Source organism: Zonotrichia leucophrys, chromosome 11, assembly GCF_028769735.1.
Source record: "Zonotrichia leucophrys gambelii isolate GWCS_2022_RI chromosome 11, RI_Zleu_2.0, whole genome shotgun sequence".
Lineage (NCBI taxonomy): Eukaryota > Metazoa > Chordata > Aves > Passeriformes > Passerellidae > Zonotrichia > Zonotrichia leucophrys.
Window position 1 is genome coordinate 13,265,585 of NC_088181.1, and position 27,090 is coordinate 13,292,674.

Below are 27,090 nucleotides of genomic sequence, written 5' to 3' on the forward strand. Positions count from 1 at the left end.
GGCTGCATGCATGATGGCATGCAAAAGTAACCCCCCATTTACATGTGAACATTTGACATTGCACTCATGCAAATTGGGATCAAAACACAGATATTCTTCTAAAAACAGAGGCAAAAATGCAATTAAAAAAATACAATAAATAAGAAAATTGAGAGAATTTTGGAATCCGAACTCAGATTTGGAAACAAATATTTTGAGTTACACTGGCAAATAAAAGGGAATATAAGCAAAATAAATCCAAAGAACCAAAACGTAAATCCTCTTTCTACTTTCATACATTCTAAATCAACAAAAGTCACCAGATTACTCATCTAAATCTATGGTAGCTGGTAATTTGTTATGAATAAGCTCAAAATACTATTACAGTTCTACAAAAGCCTTCTCCCCTGGTCTCTGGTGAATTAAGTTATTCAATAGACTACCAAAATGCTCAGGATGTTTAAATCATCATCACATCATAGTTACTAATAGTGTAAAACCTTGAATTTGAGAGTCAAATTCAGAGTAAATTTGCCTCAATGAATTCAAAGACTCATACACATTGTGTTGTCTTTTTTTTTTCCTCTAAAAATCTCTACCTTTGAAGATATACAATGACATGCCTTTCAGTATTTTAAATCATCTTGAAAATAAAATAACTAAGAAAATCTCCAAAAATTAAAATTTATTTACTAAGTTTTGAATGGAACATCAAAAAGCTCAGTAATGAAACATAGCAAAATGATGTATTTACTCACAACACTGTAACCACATGCTTAAAATTATCCAGCTAGTAAAATCATCTGTTTGCTACCATCTGGCTTGTGTGCAAAGAAATAAAAGATATTAAAGACCGATTTACAATTTCAGTCATAAACAAGAGTTTACACAGGATAAAGTTGAGTAGTCTTATATTTAAGCCTTTGTATTTTTTTTATTTAAGAGAAGCTGGTCCAGTCAAGTACATGTAAATTGCCCTAGAAATGAAGATATCAAAGAAATGTCTATCATGGATAAAACACAGGGACAAAACAGAATTATTCCATTTAAGCTGCCTCAGATACTGGAACTAGGGCAGCAGAGCCACTCTTGCATTAGTGGAAATTTTCTGTATGAGATTCTCTGACATGAACAGGTCCTTGCGGAATAAGAATATTAAAATGTCTAAAAAAATATTTTACTAATGTAGAGGTGTCAAAAACTCCCCAAGCCTGAATAATTCCTCCCTGGAAATCTGAGCTCTGATTAAGTGTCAACAAGTCTCAAGGATGAAAGCAATTACAGCCTTCCTCTGCTTTCCACTAAAGATCAAACTCAAAGCTGCCCAGGAGTGTTTGTTGCATATGGTGTCTGTTACAGTGTGGCATCTTTCAAAAGGTTTTCTGAACATGAAATAGATAAGTTTGAAAGCAAAAGGGAAAATAAGCAATGTTCTTATGCTGAAACCAGCAAACAAATGCTCATTGAGAACCCTCCTTGCTATAATCTGCCATATCTATTCTTCTATTGACAGTAATTCAACAGGCCACAAACATGCTGTCCATGGCATAAGTAGATTTGTAAATCTCCGCTTGTAAAATCCCAAGCTCAGAAAGGACCAGTCCAGTGCTACCCTGGTAAAGAGGAAATCTGGTCAAATCACACCCTGTGTCACCTGTATTGACACAACCTCCAGTATCTCAGGCAGACAGCCTTAGGGCTCTTCTCCTCATTTTTTAATCAGAATTTCTGTTTCTCACCACCAGTCTTTTTCTTTCAACTACTTAACTCCTTGCACTGAAAAGAAATCTATAAATTCCATTTCAGAAAAAATCTGTTCCCAACTGTTATCCTCCAGCACTATTCTCACATTCTGTTCTCATGCACACAAAAATCTTTTCTGACCCCTCTCTCTCTTTTCCTGTCTCAAAAAATAAATATATAAGCAGCCTTCAGCTTCCCTAGTGTCCCTTCCATGGTCACTGGTAACCAGGGAAACCAGATGCTATGGTAACTCAGGGATGACAAATCATTCCTTAAACTCCAAACTATATGTAAAGTCCTCATCTCTTTCTTCTCTAGGTGATAAAGTGGCAACAAAAATAGTGGCAGCAGATCTCCATCTTTACTCATTCAGTCTTTTGTAAATTTGTATTTCCTCCATGTATCCCTCCCAGTTTTTTAAGTGCCCTGCTATTTTTAGAGCCATTTCATGCCCAGTCCAGGTTGTTCTAAATTAGACCTGAGTGCTCTCATCAAAGCTTTATAATTGCATTTTTAATTTCTTTTTTTTAATGTCTGAAGTTATTCCAGTTCAAAGTATATGGATGCTCTTTTCAACTGGAGAAGAAAAAAAAACTTCCCTGGTTAGTTTTTGAGCCTCCAACTATCAATAATAATTGAGATTTCTGTCTCAGCAGTGAGTTTATGTGGACTCCCTGATGTTTAACCTAAGATTAATTTTGTTGTCTTCCTTGGGTAAGGACATAACAGTTCTCTCTCTCTCTTTCCAATATCTAACTCTCATTTTCATGAAATGTGAACAGACCCAACCTCTATGACTTTCACCCATGCCAAATTTGTTTAAAATCTGTCAACAAGTTCAAATGTTATATAGGAGGCACATATCAAGGGTAGGGTCACAAGGATGCCACTTTTTAGGACAACTTAAAATGAAAAAATCATAACTAAAAATTTCTAGATTATCAGTGTCCCAGAAATGCTTACTCATTCTTAAGGAAAAAAAGTCAGTTCCATCATCCAGAGCCTTCCATACTTTTATAAGAAATTTTCTAGCACAGTTGATTTTAAGTTCATTTTAAAAAATTAAGTTAATGCTAGCAAGAATGACTATGCATTAACCATGCATACATCACAGAAAGTACAATTTTAAATTCTACTCCCATTGTACTCTGTGGAAATATGGTGAGCTCAGTAGAAATGGTAGGTGAAAAACTTCCAAAGCAGCCAGTAAACACAGAAGACATCAATTTCTCTTGCTTCCACCTCTGTGTTCTGGGTTATATGTTCTAAATTACAGAGGAGACAAATAATGGAAAGCTCTGGTTTAAAGTATCATTTACAGCATGAGGACCTTTTCTCTTTGCTCACACCTTAGTGTCTCTGCCTCCTGGAGTAATTCACCTTGGCTCATTTGCTGGCTGACTCAGATCCCCTGATCACTCTAAAAATAACAGTATTATCCTGGACAGTCCAAAGTCAAACCCAGTCCAAGAAGAAGAGGTACCACATTGATTTTATAAGATGTGTTTGGGTTTAAGTTACTGTCTCCAACAGGCAGCACATGACTCTACAGTGAAGAAGTTGTTCAGGTCCCAGTCAGCACAGTCTTGGAATCTGATGTCAGAGAAAATTAGCTCCAGAAGATTGAAGGAAGACAACTCCCCTCTGTCTGGCACTTCCTTGTTTCTCAGATCTCTGCTGCAGTTTCCATCTTTGCTAAACAGGACTGTGTTTGCTGTCTAGGTAAGAAACTCCACTGCCTTTTTTCTTTTAATTTGCTGTTCAATGTTACAAACTAAAGAATCATAATACTTACCATAAAAAGAAGCATATAGAAAATTTCCCAGCAACAGATCCTCTTGAAATCCATACTGATTCAGTAGGACAGCTTTTCTCTGAGTAACTACTGAAAAAAAACCAGCTGACTACTGAGAAAATAATCAGTTAAGCTAGAACCCTTATTCTTATACTGGTGTCTCCTCCTCTTATTAAGTACAATGAGAGAGTCAATATCCAAGCATCCTACAAACACTGCATGATAAATCTTCCTTTCAGCCTTTGGACAGACAATACAGTGCCCACAGAAGGCTGATTTATAGAGTGTGCTACTACTCCACTTGAGACACTAAGCATCCAATTCCAGAAGTTCTGAGCATATAAAAAGTTTACTTGAAGCCACTTTCAGCATCTAAGAAAACCTCCAGAGCACCAAACTTCCTGTGCCACATAATTGATAGCCCAGAACCAAAGGAAGTAAAACCAGAAGTGTCTTGATGTACTTAGAGTTTCCTCATTTCCAACAAACAGCACATCTTCAGTGAATGATTCCCTTCTGAAGTTTTAAACAAGGTATACATTTCTTTCTCTTTTTCCCCTGCTTGGCATGCTATATATAACATCCTAAACTAAGTATTTATTTTCCTTTGTAGATCACCATATCTATCCAACAGTGTTGAGAAACCATTCAGAACTAAAGAGACTACATATAATAATGAGCAGTAGGTTCAAGAACAGGAAGTGTTTTGGTTCCAGATCTTCAACAGTTTTCAGAAAAACAGATGTGGCAGATCAAGCAGACAAGGTACTGTGTGCTTGTGCACCCTCTCAATAATTCTAATACATATAAGATAATAATAACACCAATTTCTAAATGTCAGCAAACAGCTTTTAGACTGCAGAATAAGTAAAATGTCTGATATAGAGGAAGGGGTATTGGCAACTTCATCTGATTCACAAGACAAGGAAAAAGCTGAAGCTATGACTCTTGCTACCTTAAAAAAGCCATTATGGAATACCAGCCTTGCTCCTGATGTCTTCCCCAGGCAAGGCAGACCAATATTTTTAGTTAAAACATGACTACCCTTCATATTTATCCCCTCTTCTTCTCTCCTCATTCACTGGATCTTTTTGAACTGATTCAGATAAAGGAAACTGGTTTCCAAGACACATGAAATTAAAAATTAAGATTTACAATCACACTGAGGAAACAGTCCCATATTCACAACATAGCTCTGGAACCACTAATGCTGACAATAGAAAACAATGCATAGGGGAGGGACACAAATTCACAGAGGGTGAGGATTTGTCCCTCTGAAAGATTCAAAGCATGGGATCAAAGCACTATTTCAATTCTCAGAATGGGACTTGAGCAGTGCTGAAACATCCAGGGATCTCTATGGAGAAATGCTATTAAATACAGAAATTTCTTGGAGAAAGGGAAATATTTCAAGCAAAGAGGTGAACTTGCATAATTTCAACTCAGTGTTGATTCTGTGAGTAGAAAGTGGAAAAGGAAAAAAGTGCCTACTTTATAACACATTGTCTATTTAGTGAAAGTTTCCAATGTTATTTTGCCATTTTAGTATCACTGAATTTAAAAGTAAGCAATAAAGAAAAATCTTTCTGTACCATATATTTGAAAAGACACCACTTGGCATTGTTATTCCAGCTACCCGCATGAAATAGATTCTTTTCTGGTGTCCATATGTAAAGGAAAATTCTATAACTTTCAGTACCAGCAGGCAATTCAGGAATACAGAATATTTTACTTTGCACGGTTTATAAATGTTAGCAGTTTGCAGTATTTTAGATGAGAACTTCAAAGAGCTAAGGAAGGAATGAGGATGGTACCTTTGCATTATTTTTATGATCAAGCTTTTGTGTATTGTAAGGTACATTGCTGAATTTATTTTGTAGTTAGAGTTTCTATCACTTAGTAAGACTGATTAACCTGGCCTCCCCATTCCTCAAAAAACAAACTCATGCAAATTAAATTAGTTTTTAGAGAAAGAAAAAATGAAACCAAAAAAAGAACTAAATTCTGCTCTTTAACAGTTACACATAAAAATGGAGCACATTATGAAAAATATACTGTGTGCTGTTAAGATACCAAAGTATCCTGCAGCATATAAAGAATTTCAGTTGGAAAGGAGAAATCTTTTCTTTCCTGTGACATCATCTAAATCTCTTTGAAAGAACTGCTGCCTATAGAGAATTGGCACATGATCAATAGAGGTGGGGAAACCTCATGATCTCCTTCAGCATCCTGCAGGCAGTTGAACAAGTTCTACCTCCTGCAGGACCAGAGCACTGATGCAGTGCATATCATTTAACTCCCCCACAGAATATAATTTCTTTCCAATTGCTTCCTATAAACATTAAGAAAAAGTAGGTTCAGTATCCATCCCTTTGGCCTACTTTCCATTTAATATTGGATGTGTTTGAAAACCAGAAGTATAGCTGTTAGTATTAAATGGAATGCTGCCTGTTTCTTACATGGGTCTGTCTCCAGACTGGTTGAAGAAATTAATGATAAATCTGAAAGTAGCCTCTGCAGAACTTAACAATTGTGTGAATAGCTAATTACACAAAATTGAGTAAGTGGGAAGTAACTCACTTTGGATTGTGGAAAGAATCCAAAGAAACTCACTTTGGATTGTGGAAAAGTATATTTTGGCAACACTCACAGAAAGAAGCTCATGAAGAGGCTCTTTTTCCAGAACTTGTTCACAAATTCATTTCTAGGATTTAAGAATATTCTTTCACCAATAATGTCTTACAAACTCCCTTATTAACAAAAGTAAGAACTGAAGATTAGCCCTCCCCATTGCTTATTTGATGGACAGTTCTGTGACACCCGAGTGAAAGGCAGAGCCTCCTTCTCTTGAGTTCTCAGAGCAGTTCCAGGGCACAGGAAGGGCTGAGACACAGCCTGGGGCAGTTCAGGACACGGTGCCTGCCAGCCCCACGGAGGGGTTTAGCAGTGACCAGGTGTCATTGTCACTGTGCTCCACTGAGCCTCAGAGACAGAACTCAGAAACTGCTGTGCAAAAGGGCATCTCAGGAAAGGTATGATTAAATATTTTTAATGAACTACTCAGTGAAAAAAGGATTGCAGAAAATGAATATGGAAAAGGAGTCTGTTCATGAGCTGCTGTATGTAAAGGTTCAAAAATAAAGAGAAAGATCCACAGCCTCCAGGATCCCTCCTTGCTCAGCCAGTCAAGATGAATTATTACACCTGCATACAGCAGAGGAGAAAACAGAAAGTAAAATTACTTCATTGATTTTGTTCTGCTGTATGTAAATAACCTTATTGTGAGATCTGCCCTTTCCAGGAGAAAAAAAGTTTTGTTCAATTTGCCAGTTAACTTTTTTTCTAAATCTGATTTTCATATTTCACAACTTCTCTACTGAGGATTCAGTAAACAGCAGCACAATTAACTGGAATTATATTTTCTTCCTAATCTATTTCATAGATATTTCAAAGAGCTTTTAAAGTTTCTTAATAAACTTTTTGTTTCACTAATATGGTGATTTAGAAAAAGAAATTCTCTTAAGTGATTTCAAGCATATCCAATATTTCTATTTTCTCACCACAACTGTTAATAAAGGCATCATTTTATTAATATATTTTAAGTGAACAGAGCTCTAAACTCTTATACATGTTGCATGTCTCTCAATTATAAAACAAATATTGTTTTGAAAGTAAAATAATCTATACACCACTAATTTGAGGAAAAGCAGCACAGTCTATAAATCTATGTATCAGTTCATTTTTAAGCCAAAATCAGCCAGTGTTAGTGAATGGCTGGGAATATCCATGTGGACAGTCACTGGAGGGCAGAAGTAATAACCAGCCTGTCAGTCATCTTAACAAGCTTCAACCAATATTGATTTTGGGGGTAGATGAATACAGTATAATATGCACGCGTTTAGAAATGTTAATAAAAATGTGATCTATTGCACTTTCCTCACTAAATACAAAAGGCCAAAAATAACCTAAATAATTCTAAGAAAATTGTTTGCTTGGCAAATCCATCTGCAAGTGATGTGGAAATAAATCAAGGGTTCCTTGATGTGACATGGCATATTTGAACTAACAGATCAAATAGAAACACCAGCTACAATTCAAACAGTTACAACTCAGACTCATTAGAGGCAAGAAAAGCAAATTAGATAAAAAAAAATATAATCTTACTTAGGTCATCTTTCAAAACCAACTGAAAAGTTAGAGAAGTACATTCTCAGTGCTCATGAGTCTAAGTGATGGATTTAATATGAAATATATAATTTTGCCATATTCTTCATATCTACAGCTAGTCAAAGTAGAAGGATTTTTTATGTGCCTCAAAATAATCTCAAAGCACTGCAAACTCCCCTAATAATCATATTATATTTATATGCTAAATAAACAAGCCAGACAAAATTCCAGGTAGAATTCTGTGCTCTGCCTATTATAAATGAAAATAACATACAAGGACTGTGCATCACTAATTCTGACCATGCAACTTAAATACAGGTTAAACACTATACAAGATCCATACCTCATATCATGTCATGACTCCAGGCCAGCCAATGAGCTACTGTTGTCTTTGAATATCTTATTTGTTTAAAAATCCAGTTTGATTTGGTAAATTTCTATTTCCAGAAGTAAAATTGCCTTTAACAAATGGCAACACTGAGTCAATAGATACTAATAATTTACAATTAGACTAATCACTTGAACAGGTATCTTCACAATGGAGCTGTAAAATTTAGCAAAAATAACCATTATATTTGAATTATAGGCAGGAGGTCAACTTCTGAACTGAACCCATAGTATTCTACAGGCTGTAGAAAAAACAAAAATTGAAATATTCTACAAGGAAGACTCAACAAAAAAATTACTACATATAAAGATTATAATGCCATGCTACCATAAAATAATCCATTAATCTGTTGTGAAGCAAAACATGTAAGCGTGTATCAATACCTTTGACTTTTACAGACCACCAGCTTCCACAGATACATCAAGAACTCTGCATTTTACTGCTTGTTTTTCAAATTTTCAAGTGCTTTCACAGTGCAGGACATCATTTAAAACAGGAAAATACAGAAAAGTATACATCGATTAAAAATAATGAGACATAAATAAAACAATGGCATATTCTGCGACCCAACACAGTAAAACCAAAGCAGCAAAACTTTACAGAAGTGCAGAGCAGAATTCAGGGAACTGAATTACAAATAACATTCAACATTATTACCTAAAAAACTCATAACAAGCCTGTCATTAAGAGCAGTCCATGTCTCTAGCCCTACTGCTTTGAAACCAAGGACTTTTTCATGCAGCATGCTGTACAAACTTTTTCCTTAAGTAACATTTTCCACATTGCCTCTCCCCAGGCAACAAAGCAGCAAATGCAGGCAGATGAGCAAAGCATTTACAGCAAGCAAGAAAGGACTTACTCACAAGCAGATGTCTGTCACTTGTAGCAGTGTACTAAATGAGGATCTGAACAACAAGCAAATTCCTAAAGACATCTAAATGGTGATAAAATGATAAACCCTCATGTGACAACTAAATTCTTGAACTGAACTCATGAGGACAAAAGTACAAGCATGTAAAGGATGCTCTGAGGTCACTGAGTAGGACGAGCATGTGCTCTTCACTTACACTTCAAAACAGTGTTGACATTTTCTTGGAATATTTCATAAAAGGTGACAACTTTGAGCACAGCAGTCTGAGAATTAAACTGAGGTCACAAAAACCTGGCCAGTTAATAGCAACCCCAAAGCAGTCTGTTCTTTATAGGACAGCAGCTTCAAATAAATGAGACATATAAATATTTAATGACAATCCTTACTTTTGCATAAATAAATGTAGCTCTTGGCCATGTGCAGAAGTCTGTTCTTCCACAAGTTAAAAGAATCCCAACATTAAGAACACAGAGATGAATTCACATATAAAAGGAAAATCACAAAACTAATTTAGTTATGTATTTATTGCATAATTAGGGGGTTATGCTATATACTCTGAATTGCCTGTTTAATAGAATCAATTTCAAAACTTCCATGTAAAGACAGAAGGAATAATGGTCAAACTTATAAAAAATCTTGCCACAAGGGGGTCTGTAACACATTACATTTTCACACACAAAATAATCCTGATTTTCTGTCTTTAAACAGTTATATTATCTAATTAAGCAAAATTGCATTTCTATGTGAAAAAGAAAAAATATTGAAAAACTTCACGGTAACATATTTCTCCATTTTGCATATAAAAATTCTAAAGAGCAAGGGAGTTATTGCATTGTATACAAGATAGGTAGAATTATATTGAAAGGCTTTTAGAGTTAGCTCAGTTATGTATCCTTCTTCCAGAGATGTTTGACTTGCATGGAGTAAGAGACCAGATTAAAAGTCTTAAAAATATAAGCTCTATCAGAGCATTTATTAGGTAAGCATCACATCCTAAAACTCCAAAAACAGAACCCTCAACTCATGAGACTTTCCCACGGAAAACGTGAAAGAAGCCTGGTGTGACTGGCAGAACAGACATCCCTGTGCACAGGGCCCTGCCCAGGAGGGACTGCACGAACCCCAGCAGGAGCTTCCCATTCCCTGTGCATCAGGCACTGCAAGCTGATGGCCAAAGCCTCCTGCATTTCAGCACTGGACAAAACAATCTTCATGTATGCAGCACATCTGTGCAAATACTGTACAAAGATATAAACCTGCCCTTAAGGATGAAAATTGTGGTCATCTTATTCAAAATTCCATACCTTCTCAGTGATTTCTCACAGGCAGTCCCTCACAGCACTGACTCCTTTTGTCAGCATAGCCAACAAACTCCAACTCTCCTCAACCAGATAACCCCCTCTTTTGTAGCACTCATCTTCTCATTGGACACAGCTGTGGCCTGTTAAGAGCAGGCCTGTTCCTAATCTTTGGTGATTAGCACAGCTGCAACTCCTCAGGGGTGAGATTGCCTTCTGCACTATTCTCTTACAGTCTATCCCTCCACAGAAAATTAATTATTTAAATGCATTCAGCATTTTTTTAAAGTGTGTATCTCCCTTGCACCAAACACAATAGAATTAGTGCATTTCATAAAAAGTAGATCCTGGTACATATACTCAGATAATAATATATCTGCTAAAAAGTGTACATCAATTATTTCCTTGGTTGAATTCTAGCAGAATAGCTGAAATACACCACATGTTACTAAGGTAGTCAAAGTAATTGTCAAGAAACAGCAGAAGGGTCATTGTTAAAAAAGACTCTTACAGTAACATTCAGAGGCAGCTATTTCTTCCAAAAGACATAGACATTGTGACAAAATCAGTTTTTTCTCCTGTGACAACCTTCAGTTTCTTCATTCCTTTGAATATTGTTCCTGGTTATGTTTGTAAGAGTCCCTAAATCTCAATTTAACTGCTGTTATTGATTCTTAAGGGCTGAAACACAGGTCTAAACAGAGTTTTTGCCAGCTCCTTAAGTGTCTTTTATATAAAGCATTAAGGACATTGATATATTTGTTTTCTCTTTCGGAGAAGTACAGATAACTCTATCATTCTATACATCACCTTCATTGATTGGTTTATTTCTAAAAATATGTGACAATTTACCTGCAGGACACTTGTTCCTAACTCATTAAGAGCGATCAGTAAACCCTGTGGTGTTCATTAGGAAGAAACTTCTGTACACAGCAGCAAAAAAATATTTCCTTCAGCAACAGTGCTTCAGCATTTTAAGGTGGCTGTAAGGTCAAGGAAATAGATAACAAATACATTGAATGCAATCTCTATTGTATCTCCTTATTCTGAGGTCATCCTGGAGGCCTAATTGTTTGATTCATGCATGTGGGTTAGACTACTACCACCCTTTTCCCCAGTTTTTAATAATATTTATTTTCTGGGAGTTCATAAATTCTGAAATTTAGCAGAGAAGGTTTCTGGTGAAGTAATGAACCAAAATATGACAAAACATCAATCAAAGGAGCATGTGGCTTCTGACCCTTTCTGGGTCTTGGTTTTATGACTTTCATATCTTTGAAGTTATGAAAAGGAGACAAGATATGACAGGTACTGTGCTTGGAGAAGTCACTTAGTCAATTTAATTCCAGCCACCTGTGAGCAACACCACAGAACTACTTCAGCAAATTTGAAGGTGTTCAGCTCCCTGTCTTTCACAGTAGTAACACATAAGCACTGTAATAGCTTGCAGGTGTATTTGGCTGACTTTCAGTCCACTGATGAAGTGGAGGAATTAAATAAAACTGCAACATTACATTCCAATATTGTAATCCATTAAAAAAAATAAGAGATAGCCTTCAGAAGATCAGGAAACATATAAATGCAATGCAAGAGGTAGTTAGGTGAAGTCTTACAATAGAACCATGGCCAGTTAATTCTGTATGAAGAAATGAAAGAAAATGAATCCTAATATATATCACAGGTGAGATCCTCATGTAGGAAATTTTAGCAAAATTAGAATCTTTTGCTCCATTTTAGTTGTTCTAGAAAAGGAATACAGATTAAAACTTTGGTTATTTCCAGCTTTAGAGCTGGTGAGGCTTAGGTACCAAGAAATTACACTTTCTCAGGGCTTTTTATAAAAATCTGGATATTTCAACTGTCCAAAAGATAGAAAAAAAAAATCTCATTTTAATATGTTTTTAGTTTTATCAAGTAGGAGATTTTTAATTTGTCTTTGAACAAGCCATATTGGATCTTTCTGAAGTCAGTGAAGATTCTTCAATTTTCAGCAGAAACTGAATCAGTGCCTTAGGGAAATAAGATTGCCATATTGTTCCTGTGGGGAAGAGAGAAGGTTTGAAGACTTGTTTGTGAACAGAAACAAAGTTAAAGTTACAAATAATTTGAAAGAAAACAGGAAAAGGAACTGAGGCAGCCTGTTGGAAAGCTAAATTGCTGCTGTAGGGGTGGCACCCTGCTACAATTTCATGTAAAAATTGATAGAATTTTCTCTGAATTACAGAGCAATATGTGTAAACAGTTATGTTTTCATACTTTTTTCCCATTTAAAATATTCATCCTCAATACAGCAAAGAAAACAATAGGAGTCTACATATTTTAGAAAGCAGAGCTCTGGAAGTTTGTGGTACATTAGTTGAGGGTAAAGCCAGAAGGCAGGAAAAAAGGATGAAGAGTAAGTGTGGGTCTTTCTGTGCCAATTTTCTCTTCTGCCTGAGGCTGCCACTTTGGTAATAACCTGAGTTTCTAACACCTTATATTACACAGGAGGCTCAAGATTCTGAAAAGTTATGTACAATAAAAATCTGAGAAATGTGCAGAGAGTAACAGTATCTGTTAAATCTTTAGACTCAGCTCTGTTAAATTTAGGCTTTGTGGTAGGAATAAGTTAGTTGCAATGCTATCATTCAGAGGCAGACGAACGACATTTGACTTTTAAAGGGAGGGCAGCATAGGTGTTTGTGGAGGAAACAAGCTCAAGCCTCTGAGCAGACCAACATTTGGAGCATTCACCCATATTTTAACTCTCTCAACAGAGAGGTTTTGAACCCTTCATGAATCATACACAGACTGGAGATAAATAAGTAGCATATGAGGAATTTGAATGTTACAAGAATAGCATTTATACACCTTCTAAACAATTTTCATAGAGCCAGCTTCCCATCAAAGGCAGCAAAATAGAAAACATTCTCAGGAGCTTCAGTTGTGTGCCAGTACTTTCTTTAATTTGGGGGGTTTTATTAGGCACTTTACAATTCCAGAACAAAAGCTAGTACCTCTGCACTTAGCTCACTGACAAATCTATTAACATGGCAGATGCTCTCCTTGCATCAAACATCAGAGGTTTTTCACGCTTAATGGGCAGAGCCTTTTCTCATTGTTAAACAGATCTTCCTGAAGAAGATCAAAGCACAATGGGAATGTGATGGGGAGCAAGACCCAGGAGTTCTAATCCATTTATATCATCCTGTCTTTCAATATTGTGAGCAAATCCCCCTAAAATGAATGCACCTTATAGAGGAGGTTAATCCTGATCTGTGAGATTACAAAGTTGGAACAGGCAGGTTCACATAAAAGATAACAAGAGGATGGGTGTCGAGTCTGTTCCTTACCAAACAGACCAAAGGAAAAAAATGGAACAGGAACCCTGCTTGCTCCTTGGTGCTACTGTGAATGCATACTCTGGGAAATTTTAATTGTGATAACATCACAAAATATATTGCAAATTGGGTTTTTTTGTAATAGAAGAAAAGGAATACAAACCTACATATATACATATCGATTTATGCAATATTTGTCCATACAACACTACGTTTGATTTTATTTCATTTCCATTTTTTAAACTAATTTTCTATATGGGTATTCTATATGTTTGTTTACTTATAGGTGTAAGTGGACAGAATGACATATAGGCTATTTTTAGCTTTCAATAAGGCCAACAAAAAATTCTTTTGAACTCAAAGTCACTTGAACTCCATAAGGAGCAAATCACTCTCAATCTTATGGGAAATGGATAGGTTGTAGATTCACAGAAAGGATTTAGCTTTCCTCTGGTGATACTCCTACAGTCACCACTAAATAAAAACATGCACTATGCTTTCTACCTAAGTTGTTATGTAAATGAGATCTCCAAAATTCTGGGATGTGATTAGTCTAATTAGAGCAATGACAAACCATGCTGCATTCAAACACAAGCTCACTAGGACAACTGCTGTCAATACCCCATCAAACATATCTACTTAATTTTTGTGTGTTACTTGGAGAATAACAACATTCCAAAGTTAGGAATGCCGTAGCACACAGTCAGATTATTCATACAGAAGGTGTTAGAGCTGTTGAAATGTACCAAGATTCTCCTGAAAACCAAATTAAGAACTAATATGTGATGGCATCAAACCAGAAATTAGTGGCAAATAGTGCATGTTTATGTCTGATTTTGCATCACATCAAAATGTGGGTTTCATATTTATAAAGCACTTTCAGATACAGTGGTCCTAAAGCTGAATGCAGAATACAGTAGGAAACTGCTAGGGGCAGTATTATGGGGTTTAATAATTCCAGAGATAATCATGGATTCAGTATAGGCTTTGCAGTGCTTTTATAGATAGTATTGTGTAACATATACAGTTGGGAGGAGATAAAATTTGGACCCTGTAGGCAGAAGTTCAGTGGGGGAATTTTCTATTCAGTGATACTGAGGCTGAATTGGTCTGGCTTCATCATAGAACCCTCACTTTGCAGCCTGATGTGCATGGATCAGCCAGAAGAAAAACTGACATCCTTGTTCTCAGTGAACAGTCATAGGTGAAGCTGAAGGGAGGTAAAGTTGAGGTAAAGTTGAAGGCAACTTCCCATGATCCAAAAGTAATAAATGGCCATTTTCTCCCAGCTGAAATGCAAAAGAAGGGGCAGGGAGAGAACTTGAGTATGTAGAGGTCAAGCACTGGAAGCATTTATAATTATTATTTTTAAATATTCCAGTGCCAACCATTTTCCTCCTTCTCAAGTTATTAGAGATGAGTACACAAGGATACAAACAAAGCTTGTGCTTAGGCATCTATATTTTCTTCTAGGTCAGATTAAGCTAATGTAATAAAGTAATGGAAAACCACTGATGGATCTTGGCTGAAGACATGGATGTCAAAGTTTCTTTAGATAACAGAAACACTGTTTGACAGAGAAAGGTATTTGTTAGTGACTTTCCATCTACTACAAAGCACCTTGAGTTGTCTTGGCACGGTGACTTGCCATATGGAGTGATGTGTGACCCGTGTTAATTTTGTTCCTATCAAGATATTTTGTTCAATTTCCACAGAGATGTTGTGATGGAAATTATTGGCTACATATGTCAGCAGGAATATGTGAAAATTTGCAGACTTTTAAGTATATTTAGAACGGATCATAATTCCATAACAAACTCCCTACAATACTTTGCCATCATTAGCCCCCATTACAAAAAAAAAATTAACAACAATAATATTGCTTCATTTCCCAGTAATGAGGCAATTAACTAAGCAGTCCTTTTACAATTTTTTCCTAATGTAAAATATTTGAATATTCAGTTGCAACTGTTACATTAAGCCTTCACAGCAGTAAATTTCCTCGATGAAACTCTTCCCCTATACTTAAAGCAACAACTGTTCTTGAGACAGCAACAACTATTCTAAAGGAAAGCTTCAGTCAGCCCTTGTTTGTGTCTCTGTAATGGACAAAGTTGTTTTCTTCATTGTTCTGATTGCTGACTTTCAAAAGAATCTTTAGACCATAACCATCTTTTCTCTGAATGCAATCCAGCTGTTTATACTCAGTAGCATTGGTGGTTCTTTAACTATTTTGTTCCCAAACTCAGATGTCTGGGAGATATTCTATTGAGTTATCAAATTATCAGCTGTCAGTTCATGAACTTCAGATTATCATAGATCATTTCAAATCAACATCTGCATCAGTTCCGCAACAGACTAATAAACCAAGTTTGTTTCAGCACCCACCCATTTTGATTACCAATGTTACCATATTTACTTTATTTTAAATATACTTTGTACTTTCACTAGTCTTTACTTTCCAGCAGAGTCCAAAGGCTGTTATCAAAAATGTCCTTACACAATAACTTTTAACAGTACTACTAGCATGCCTTAAAGTTATTATTAAAGACTAACAGGTATATAGCTAAACGGAATAAGAAAAAAGGACATATATATTACAGCAATTTCTAAAAAAAAGAAATTTCAAAGTACTTGGTTATATCCTACTCAGTTGCTTGTCTCAGTGCAAGTCCAGGGTCAAAATCTGACCAAGCAGAAAATTATTGAAGCAAGATATTTGATTATGACTATAAGACTTTTCTTTTGAACAGGCTTTGTATTAATCCTTTTTCCAGCCCACTGGGGTGACCATGGGAATATTAAGGGAGTTATTTGAACATGAGTTTGATCTGGTCTGAAACATCCTCATTAGTGCTGATGATGCTCATGTTGTAGAAAACCCATTTCACTTTAGAAACAGCAACTAAAATATGCAAGGCTGAGAGGCAGAAAAAATTGAAATAAACTTTTTGATCACATAAATTGTAATAATAGTGAAGTCAGTAGAAGTGCTGGAACTCTTTCTGAGCTTTTTTGTACATTAGCTAATCCCATTTGCTTTGGAAGTGTGTCCCACATGGCACCGTCTCATCTGTCACCGAGTGGGTGGGCACACGTTCATATGTACAGTGAAAGTAGAAATCTGACCAACTGCAGAGTAAAGAGAAAGCTAAAGAAGAAGGGAAGTAATATAACTTGAAGCTCTCCACACACAATAATAACCTGCATCTAGCAAGAAAATTCTGGTAAACCCAGAATATTAAAAATATTCTGTTTACATAGGCATCCTGTAAGAAATAGTGCCACACATTCAGACAATTTTCAAATGGTATCTTGAATACCATCCCCTTCCCCCACCTTCTCTCCAGCACTTTCATTTACAGAAATACTCATAAAACACCAGTATTTTTTTCCCAGAGCAATGTAACTATATCCAACACCCCAGGTTGTATCAGAAGTCTACTTCAGCAATACTCCTGTGTACAGTGTTTATTACTTTTAAGAAAGAAACAGAGCTTAGGCTACAGAAAAAGAAACAATTTCACCATTTTGATTATATAAACTAATAAATATTCTGCTGCCAGACCTAGGATCCTTGAAGTCAATACTTTCTGAAAATAAATTGTTTCTTACTTTCCATATTAAGAAAAATATTAACAATCAATAGAGAGGTCAAAAGTTTTTCTTCACAAAATATTTTCACAGCATTTTTTCTATTTTTTCCTTCCCCCTTTTCTTCTCCTGAAGGACACTACATATTAGAAAGCTGTAACAATCACAGCTTCAAATATCTTTGCAAATTCAGTTGAATTTAAACACGGACTCACGCACAGAGGTGACACACATGATTTCATGTATTTGCTGCAGGCAGCTGCATTTCCTTTCCCTCATAAGGTTTGTCACCTGTCCTTATGGTCCCTGATTTTAAATAAGGCTCTGCCCTAGCAAAGCCTTAGCCTATCCTATGATCCATCATATCCTCATCCTGCATCACCCATTTACAGTGCACTACCAGATTTATTGAAAATGTATTGCCTTGCTTTGATTTATATTTGTGCAAGTCACTGAATCACAAGAGCTATTAAGTCTTCAGGGCAGGAATCTCTGCTGATACATCTGGCAAATGTATCACATTTATTCAGTAGCTACAGTTTCCAAAATTAGGTTTCAGAGAAAACAATATCAATAATCAATAACAACAATTCTTTCCTAGCTTTATATTTATGCAATAAATAATGTCTGCAACAGACATAAGGTCATTTTCTGCAATCTTTCAAGTTTTGTATTACCAAAATTAAGAAGATGAAACCCTTTATGTTATTATAAAACAGGAACTCTTCTTACCTTGATAATTACGATCCTTTAAAGCTTCTTTTTAAGTTCCACCTGAAGAAAAAGAAATTGGAAGAGAAAATGGCCTGGCTTTATTTTTTCATCTTTTTCTTCTTCCACTCAAACTTTTTGAAGAAACTTCATGTTATCCTGTGATAAAAGTGCAATGAATTATATCTTATTCTTTCCCATTTCTCTATAGTTCTCCACAGCCAGATTAATATGACTATGAATGGAATAAAACTGTTTTGTAGCTCCCTCTGGAACTTAAAAAGGAAAATTGGATAACTTGGCAAACTGCATTTACACTCAACAGCTTGACTAAAATCCATCTCAGGATAAACAAGAAAAAATGTGAAACAAGTGTTAGAACAAACTGCTTTGCACAGGCCTGGACTGTTCTCAGCATCAACTGCTTGCTTGCATATTCTTCAAAAATATCACTCACTAACCAAATTGCCAATGATCTTTATTTAATGGTGAGATAACCCACTGAACATCTTTCACCTGTGGAATGATGAAAATTTCAAATCAAAAAGCAGTTAAAACCAAACCCCAAAAAACACTACAATAAAAACCTCCACAGATAAAGATATTAAAAGTAAGACTTTGATCAAAATTTACCAGACTGCTCCTAACTGCAGGGTTAGTGCCAATACTTCCTGAGCAGTGAAGAGAAAGCCATGGTTGCCAGAGGTCTCACTGCATAATAACTCTCAGGAAATGTTGGTTCCTCAGTGGTGGTGACAGTAGGATACCCACTGACTACTGGACAAAAACCCCATTAATATGGCCTCTCATTATACACACCAATCACTATTTCTATTTCATGAGATTATAGATCTTTAATGTTGTTCAGATCCCCTTTGGCTACAAAAATAAGAGGTAACCAGAGAGGGAGGGTAATGGCATCAGCTGCATGAGATCACCTAAGCTGCACTCACACCACGTTGGTTTTCAGCCTGGACAGCATTCAGCTCCCAGGCTGCTGCCAGGGCTTTGAATATCTCCAGCTGCAGAAAAATGATCCATAATAAATCATCCCTTGGGATAAATGATGAAATAACCACCATAACTGATTCCTAGCACTACTGACAAAGTGCAGTTGTAGAATGAACCCTGAGGTTTTTACTATAAATTAGTTATTCATTCCAGGAAATTTTTCTTCCTCTAGGATGTTGCCATCCTTAAGCTTTGGTAAGATTCTGTGGGGAATGACAAGACAGAGAGGTTTGCAATTGCTGATTGGCCACACCAGTGTTCTGTATTCCACATAAGGTGAGAATATGTCATAAAAGCTCCATGTGAAATCTTGAGTGTCTATTGAACATGGTTATGTTTGTAATGTATCTTGAAATCCAAGCTTAATTCTAGATTTCACAGATAACAGAGAAAGTCCAAAATTAAATAGGTTTTCTGAACATGTGCACAAAGCCCACAGCTGAACCGAACTTGAAATGATTAATTCTCCCCTCCAAATATTAAAAAAAAAAAAAAAAAAAAGTAGAGAGTTTTGAAATTTTGGTCACTACAATTCCTAAAATGAATGATTTTTAAAACTGATCATTGCATCTCTAAAACAAAATACAGCTACTAAAATATTAGTTTACTATTTACTAGAATTTGTCCTTTGGATTTGTTATGAGAACTTTTGTTAAAGAAGCTCCTAGAATTTTAAGTGGTTATTCCAATAAATAAATAAATCTAACTACAATTAAAAAACATTACAGATGAACCAGCATAAAACTAATGATTGGAAAAGAATGCAAAAAAAGTGGAGAGCAAGAACCTACTGCAACTACTCTCCCACCTTTAGATTATTAATTACAAGGTAGAGGCCAACTGGCCTTTTATGCTAAGTAGTCACCCAGGTTGTAGTTTTTATTTTATTTGCCACAAGTTATTACCTCAGGATTCAAATTCAAAACTGGTTTAAGAATTGGAAGTGTACTTTGCAGACATCAGGCTGGTCTGTTCACTCCAGTGGTGGTTGCAGGTTGATCAATAGGGCACCAGCTCCTGGTTTCTTGAATTGCACTAACAGGCAAAAATTCTGATAAGAAAACTACAGAACAGAACAGCACCCAAACAACTTAGGGACATTCATATTGATGTATTTTTAAATTTCTTTCTTAGGCACAATTATGGACAGAAAATTCACAGCATGTTCATGTGAATGAGCATCCAGAGGGTTCTTATTGAGTATATACAGGATCATATACAAAGCATAATACATAAATATAAAATCTCAGGTAAACGTTCAATAACAGAAGAGATGGCTGGACTGCTCATCTGCCAGTGGCTAACTTAACTGATCACAGTTTTCTCTAAGTCACATTTTTACTGCTTAATTTTTTTAAATTACTCAAAATTGAGTAATAAAGGCAAGTTAATTTGTATAATTGCCATATACTTAGTATACATTTGTATATTGTCATATACTTAGCTTTGACACTGATATATGAAAAACGCTGAAGGAAGAAAGCATAATAAATCTAATATTTACAGAAATACTCAGAAGGTTTAATGATATCATTCCTTTTTCCAAAAGACCAAATAGAAACACTAAGGGTTTGTTCAGTTTCCCCTCATACCTCAGCCTTTTTAATTACTTCTTCCAGTTTGTGTCCATTCCAGTTTGTTAATTCCTTCCTGTTTACTCCTTGGGCACTTTTTCCTGTAGGAAAGAGGGACAGAGGGAAAATACCATTTTTTCCTGTAGGCAGCAGGGAAAATACCATGTTCCTAATTGAATATGACTAAAATTTGGGTTATTGTGCCCTACACAAAACCTTCACCACCTACCCCAGCCTCAGTGAGTGTTGCTACAACTGCATGCAATGTTCCCATTCTTCTCTGCCCTTGCCAATACGCACATAATGCTGTTTGATAGCGCAGGAGAGTTCTAACTGAGTTAAGTTCTCACAACATCCTTCTTCCTTAGGTAAGGGAAAAAAAGTTTTAATCTGATAAGGTAGCATTAGCCTAAAACATGCATGTGAATTAAGTGGACACACAACAAAGAAATAAACCTTCATATAATACAGTGGATATCCAGACCAATGCAAAGATGCAGTAGAGTCACTTCAGCGCTAAGGTTTGCAGCTCCCTAAAACTAAAATACTTTCTTATTTTCAAAAAGCCCTAAATGTTTTCTCTGGAGTAAAATGGAAGATCAGGCATAATCTCCATATAAATCCAATGCTCCTAGATCAAGGCTTACAGCTAGGGGTGGTGGCAAGCATAGTTATTACTGAAATGAGGAAGTAACACATATCAATATTTCTGAAATATCTGGAGAGTAGTCAGTGATGGCTGCAGATACCTCAGTAGAAATCTGTATAGCTTGGAGTAAGAAATTCCAGAGAAAGACACTCAGCTTTGCTGAAGAATTAATGAAATAATAAAAGGCATGTGCCTGAATATATTATGGCTATTAAATCTGATTATCGCTATTAAGATGTAGTTTTAAATTATGTTAGCTGTTTATTTCTTAATGTCTTAGCAAAATAAAACAAAACACAGCAGAAGATTTGTATGATATTTCCTTTCTTTAAAATCAAGGGCAGATTCTACCTTATTTTGCGCCATACAAAATCATTTGCTCTGCTGCCAAATGACTGCAGTTACAATATTATGACTGGCATCAAGACAAGCCCTTTCAGCTTTGAAGGAAGTAAATAAACAGAGTAACAGAAAATTTAGCACAAAATGGATTACTGGCAAACCACAATAATTTCCTAGAAAAGCCTGAGCTTCTTAAACAAAAGAAAGACTGGTATCTCCTCAGGCCAGTGCCATCTCTCAATTTACATTCTGTTGTACTGGAAGAGACTCTAAGTAAGCCAAAGAAATAAACATTAAATCTACTGCTTGAAATCATTCTATCCTCTCATTTAAATAGGTTCATTAAGTAAATCTGGCACATAATACTGAAAATTCTTTACATGCTGCAGATATTTTCTTACAAATAAACAATAATAAAGAAATCCAAGCCTGATCCTACCTGATCCTACAGCTTTTATTTTGAAATTTCAGTGAGAAATTGAGATTTAATCTCATCCAAATTTAATTAACCACCTTAAATTAGCAATACAAAATCAGTATTTCTGAGCCCTCATGAATCTAAGTGACAGGTGAAGAAAGACCTCCAGCTCAGACACATGGAGTACTTGATCAAGACAGAAGTGAACACAGCTCACTCATATTTAAAACATTCTTTCATATATTTTTAATAAAATAACTGATACAAATTCAAAACCAACTTCATAAATCAAACATTATTCAATGTACAAGGCTTCAAGGTTTCCCCTGTTATGGATGTGAGCGTGCCTGTCTCTGAGACAAGGGTTTTGCACTTGAATGCTTGAGGTTTTATGAAAGGTTTATTGGATTTCATAGTCCCTTAAGGGGAAACCCTTTAAATGTCTTTGCAATTATAAGTCTAATAACAATTTCAGCTCTTGGACAGAGCCTTGACTTGACAAAGATAAGGAACTGGAAGTTGCTCAGTCAATACAAAGCTATTAATCTCTGTCACCCCGCTGTCATTGTGGCTCAGGGAAACAATGTAGTTTCTTGACCTACGTGAAGCCGTGTAGTGATTTTATTCAGGATGTCAGCATTCATCAGCACAGATTTTGTCACACCCCAACTCACTTGAAGAGCTCCCAGTTCTTTATCTTGACTGCATTGACACCCTTCAGATACCAGCAGTTTGTTTCAGTCTCTGCTTATTATTATTATTTAGCACCTACTCATGTGTAAATGCCTTCAAAAATAAAGTTTTGAGCTGGAATATAAGCAGTTTCATCACTGCCTTCTGTGTCCTCAGAGGACAGTTTTGAGTTGCCAAATGCTATAAGTGCTTGCATATTCAAATGAAGGTTAATTTTGTTCATCTTCAGTAAAATTAGATTAGTATTTTTCCTTAGTGGTGCGCTTTTTAATGTCATCCTTCTCTGATCTTGAAATACAGTGTGAGAACATAGATCAAACTCTTAGCAAATTATCCTGCCAGTGTTATCACAGGAATGCACAATTAGTGTGGATTTGTCCTAAATAAGCTGAATTTATCTTTCTTACTCGGTGAGTGTACCCTTGCTGTAGGAGAAACTAAATCACAGATTTGTTAATGGGCTTATCCTAAAGTCTTGGTGAGCAATGAAAAGAATCCTGATTTTTTTCAGGAAGGCTTTAGAGAAGACTACAGTGATAATTTGTAGACACTTCACTAAATATCACATGCAAACAGCAAAAAGATGTAAAAAGTAGTAATCTAACCAATTCATGCAGAATGATAACTGCACTTGAACCTTTAATAAATATTTCCTAAATGGATTACTGAGTAACAAAAATGTGTACCACAAGAAAAGCTAAATAAATTATGAGTAATGTAGGAATGATGATTAGATGGGTTATTTTAACTGTCGAACACCAACGTATTATACTAAATAATATATATCAATACCAGCAAAACCTAGGAAATACTAGTAATCTTTCCAAAATACTTAGCAGTATAGTGTTCTTGTACTACACATAGTAAAAAGTAAAGTAACTTCATTGACTTCAGTAAAACTATTCTAGAATTTCTCTGAATAAATAAGATTTTCAAAGTGAAATAACATTCTACCAAATTTGCAACATTGATGAAATTATATTTGATAATGAATATGGATGGTACTGTAGAATTGCAAGGTAATTTTCTTTCCAGGTTCTGTGGTTTGTTTTAGAGTTTTCTCAGTGAGTATTTTGAATTCAAGGAACTACAAGAGAAAACAAACTAAAATTACAGCAATCAATTCTATTTCTATCAGACAGTCCAGGAGTTTTCTATCAACTCTTGTTTTCTCTTCTTTTATCTCTTCTTCACTCTTCAGTTTGTCCCTGTATGATGTTCCCCTCTTTGTCCTACTACCCATGTTTTCTTACTCCTTCTTGCCCTTGCATCTGCTTCCACTCTCCATCTGTTTTGCTGAACAGGTTGCAGAGCAAGTTATATAATAACTTTCACATCCTCCTGCTGAAATTGGCTGCGACCAGCCTGCTGGTCTTACACTTGCTGAGTCAACCTGCTCTCCTGATGTAGTCCTTCCAGTGTGCGAGACTGACAGAGGCAGCGCTGCTTCAGCAAAGTCACCATGAATAAAGGTGACAGTAGGCTGCTGCAAAAATAAACTAAGATTCCACTTCAAATGAAATTTTTGTCTGTCTTTTTCTCTGTAGGCTTCTGAGTATGAAGGTTTTGATGTAGTTTTATCATGTCGGTTCATCTAGGAAAGTTCCATTCTCTTTTTACACTGGACAGCCCTAAAATCAACTCGCTCAGAAGACATTCTTTAATGTGGTAGCTACTGAATTGAAGAGAATGGGGAAACTGAATTAATGCATTATTTGTCTTAATCCTGTCAAGGCAACAATCTATGATCATTGAAGTCCATAAAGCTGTTCTCAGTAGCAGAGGATTAACACCTACAGGTATAGCTGGAATTGCTATTTTTCTCCTATTTTTTCCACGCTGATATATTTTATATCCAACCAATTGCCAGTATCTTTCAATGTATTTTCTTCCTCAACTATCACTCTCCTTCTTTTCACTCTTTCTGTGGTCTTTATCTTTTCCTCTTCAGTTCCATTCATCACATTTTGTGGCATTACAGCCATTGCTAAGAAAGAATACTAATCTTACATATTGTGTATATACTTCAAATTTTCATAATTTTTTAACCCAAAGTCCTCCTCTCTGTTCTCTGCATGTATATACGTGCATGTAAGTATTTATGCACACACATGCGCAGCATCTGTCACAAGAAGCCCTCAGTTATTCAGGGCTGTTACACAATGACAAAAGCACCAACACAGAGGCTAATGCCAGTTTGAGAGCCAAGGATTGTATCATTCACTCTGATCTCTCACACTGTTTCATTAATCCTTGCTGATCAACACAAGCCAGTGCTTCTCACCCTTCTGGGCCAGTGCCAGCGCTAGGCTGCATTTTGACCAAGTGTACTGCACAATGTGCACACTCTCTCATGCCCTGGTACACTGGGCACAGCTGCCATCTCCTTTTAACCTCTCTCAATGCAAATTAGATGGGGTTGACAGGAGAGCACAAACAGATTTTAGGAGGTAAGATTTTGTACAATAGATGACCTCATTATTCATTCAGCATTTTCTTCTTTTTCTTTCAGACTCACCATTTTTCAACTCCACTTTGTAGGTTTTTTTCCAATACTTCACAAAATTATATTCTTGGATATGCTCAAAGCCATTTCTCATCCTCACAACAGAACACCTAAGGTTTTGGTCCTTGTTTTGGGGTTTTTCCTATCTTTGTTCATTCTGTTATTCAGTATTTATCCCCATTCCATCTCACATGGCCAAACCAGATTTGTCCACAGTCCCGCAGATCTTCTGAAGATACCGACAGTATCACACATGGCCCACCAGGAACAAGGTGTGAATTCATGGCAGCTGATCCTGCTCAGAGACAGCTGACTCCATGGTAAGGACAGAATTCCATTTACAATCTAGCAGTGCCTGTCACCAACTTCATGGCCCATTTTCTGGGCAGCCAGATGAGGTACCAAATATTTCCTCTTGAAATATTTCCTCCTTCTCTTCCTTCTCATCACTTTTATAACACTGAAAGGGTTCATCCTATCCCATAAATGCAAATGTTTTCACTTCCTTTGGCTCATAGGACCTAAAGATTCTAAAGCAGTCTATACTTCTTGTGGTTTTGCCCCACTTTCCAGTTCCAATGTTTCTTATAATGTCACTGGCTACTTTTTGCCTCGTTATATTATAAACTTAAAATAACAATACTTCAGCTTTAATATATGGTGATTCCTGAATCTTGATGCTCCTTCTTTCACTGTCTTTATGTTAATACTAAGGAATTAATAATTCTGCTTCAAGTTTATCTTGCTGGATGATAATATGTTTGTAGTGACCAAACAATTAGTGATTGTGAAACACCTTTAGTACCTAGAAACAGTTGGTACTAAATTTAAAACATTACATAACAGCTATATATTAACAGTACCCTTGTTTAGGTGTGTCAGTCTGAAAGAATCAACAGTATGTGATAATTTAAATTAAAATAGGTCTGTATGATAATCCACAAATGACACAGTTCAAAAAATAATCAAATATTCATGTGGTTAGAGATAGAGGTTTTCTGATCTGGCACAAGGAAATTCTCTTGGTTTAAATGGCTGTTTAATCTCTCAATCTCTCTGTCTAGATGGCATTTAAGTGAAAAAGGTTTTAAGAGCACAATGTCTGTAAAACCATAATATCTGATCCTTTAAATTTGAGTATATGTTAGTGACTCTGGCACCATAAATTTTCACTGTATAACTATTTTCCTTTATAAGTTATGTTGTAAAAGTGAGATTGCACTGTAAACCCTTCTCCTTTGCAATGAATAAAACAGAGGAGTATCCAGAAATATTTCCTGAGCTGCAGAAGCTGTAAATCAGTGGAATTACAGCATGTGGAACAATGCACATCTCCCAGAATGTTTCCAGAAAAAAAATGCTTCATCTGCTTGAAACTTGCTAATAAATGGAATCAGATTTAAATGTATTTTAAAATAATTGAGTGTATTATACAGAAAGATTTTGTAAGTAAAAGTATTTCCACAGTTTTGGCATGATTGTTACAAATCAACATCTCCAGGAATGTTTTCTTTTGCACAAGCATTCTGTTGCAATGCTACTTTCCATTGCATTTAAATTTGTTTTAAGAGAGTACAACAGTTATTAGTGATGTACAGTGAAGTAAAGAAGAACCAAGCCAAACATTTCTCATTAAATCTCCAGTTTACTTTGACCGTGCCTCACTTCATCATTTAGATAACACTTCTCAGGAGAATTCACAAATCAGTGTTTATGCTAATTATTTTCAAGATTTTTAGAAAAACTTGCTGTCAGTGCATTGAGTAATGAATGAGGAGTTGAAAAATGCACTGTTTCATCTACAAGATGGCTTAGTAGAATTGCAGACCACCAAACTTTTGTTTGACAAAGGGCTAAGGCAGTTCTGGTGCTCATTCACTGGATGTTAAAAGCATGAGAGGATTAAAATCTTTCTTCATGAAATCAGAATTAAGACTGAAATTTACTGAGCTCCCCACCCCAACATATAATCGTGAAAAAAACCAAAATGAAAAACAAACAAAAAGAAGGTTTTAATTCTATTATAATGAA

The 27,090-nt window shown here is 35.8% G+C and overlaps 1 long non-coding RNA gene across 4 annotated transcripts in view; it reads right to left on the reverse strand.

The window, feature by feature from the left end:
• The window catches only part of LOC135452688 (uncharacterized), a 118,978-nt gene extending 108,635 nt beyond the window's left edge, over nt 1-10,343 (reverse strand). For all 4 annotated transcript variants that reach the window (XR_010441672.1, XR_010441673.1, XR_010441675.1 and 1 more), the window contains exon 1: nt 10,248-10,343. This is a non-coding gene — a long non-coding RNA (uncharacterized LOC135452688). The remainder of the gene's footprint in view (nt 1-10,247) is intronic.
• Nucleotides 10,344-27,090: the final 16,747 nt, after the last annotated feature.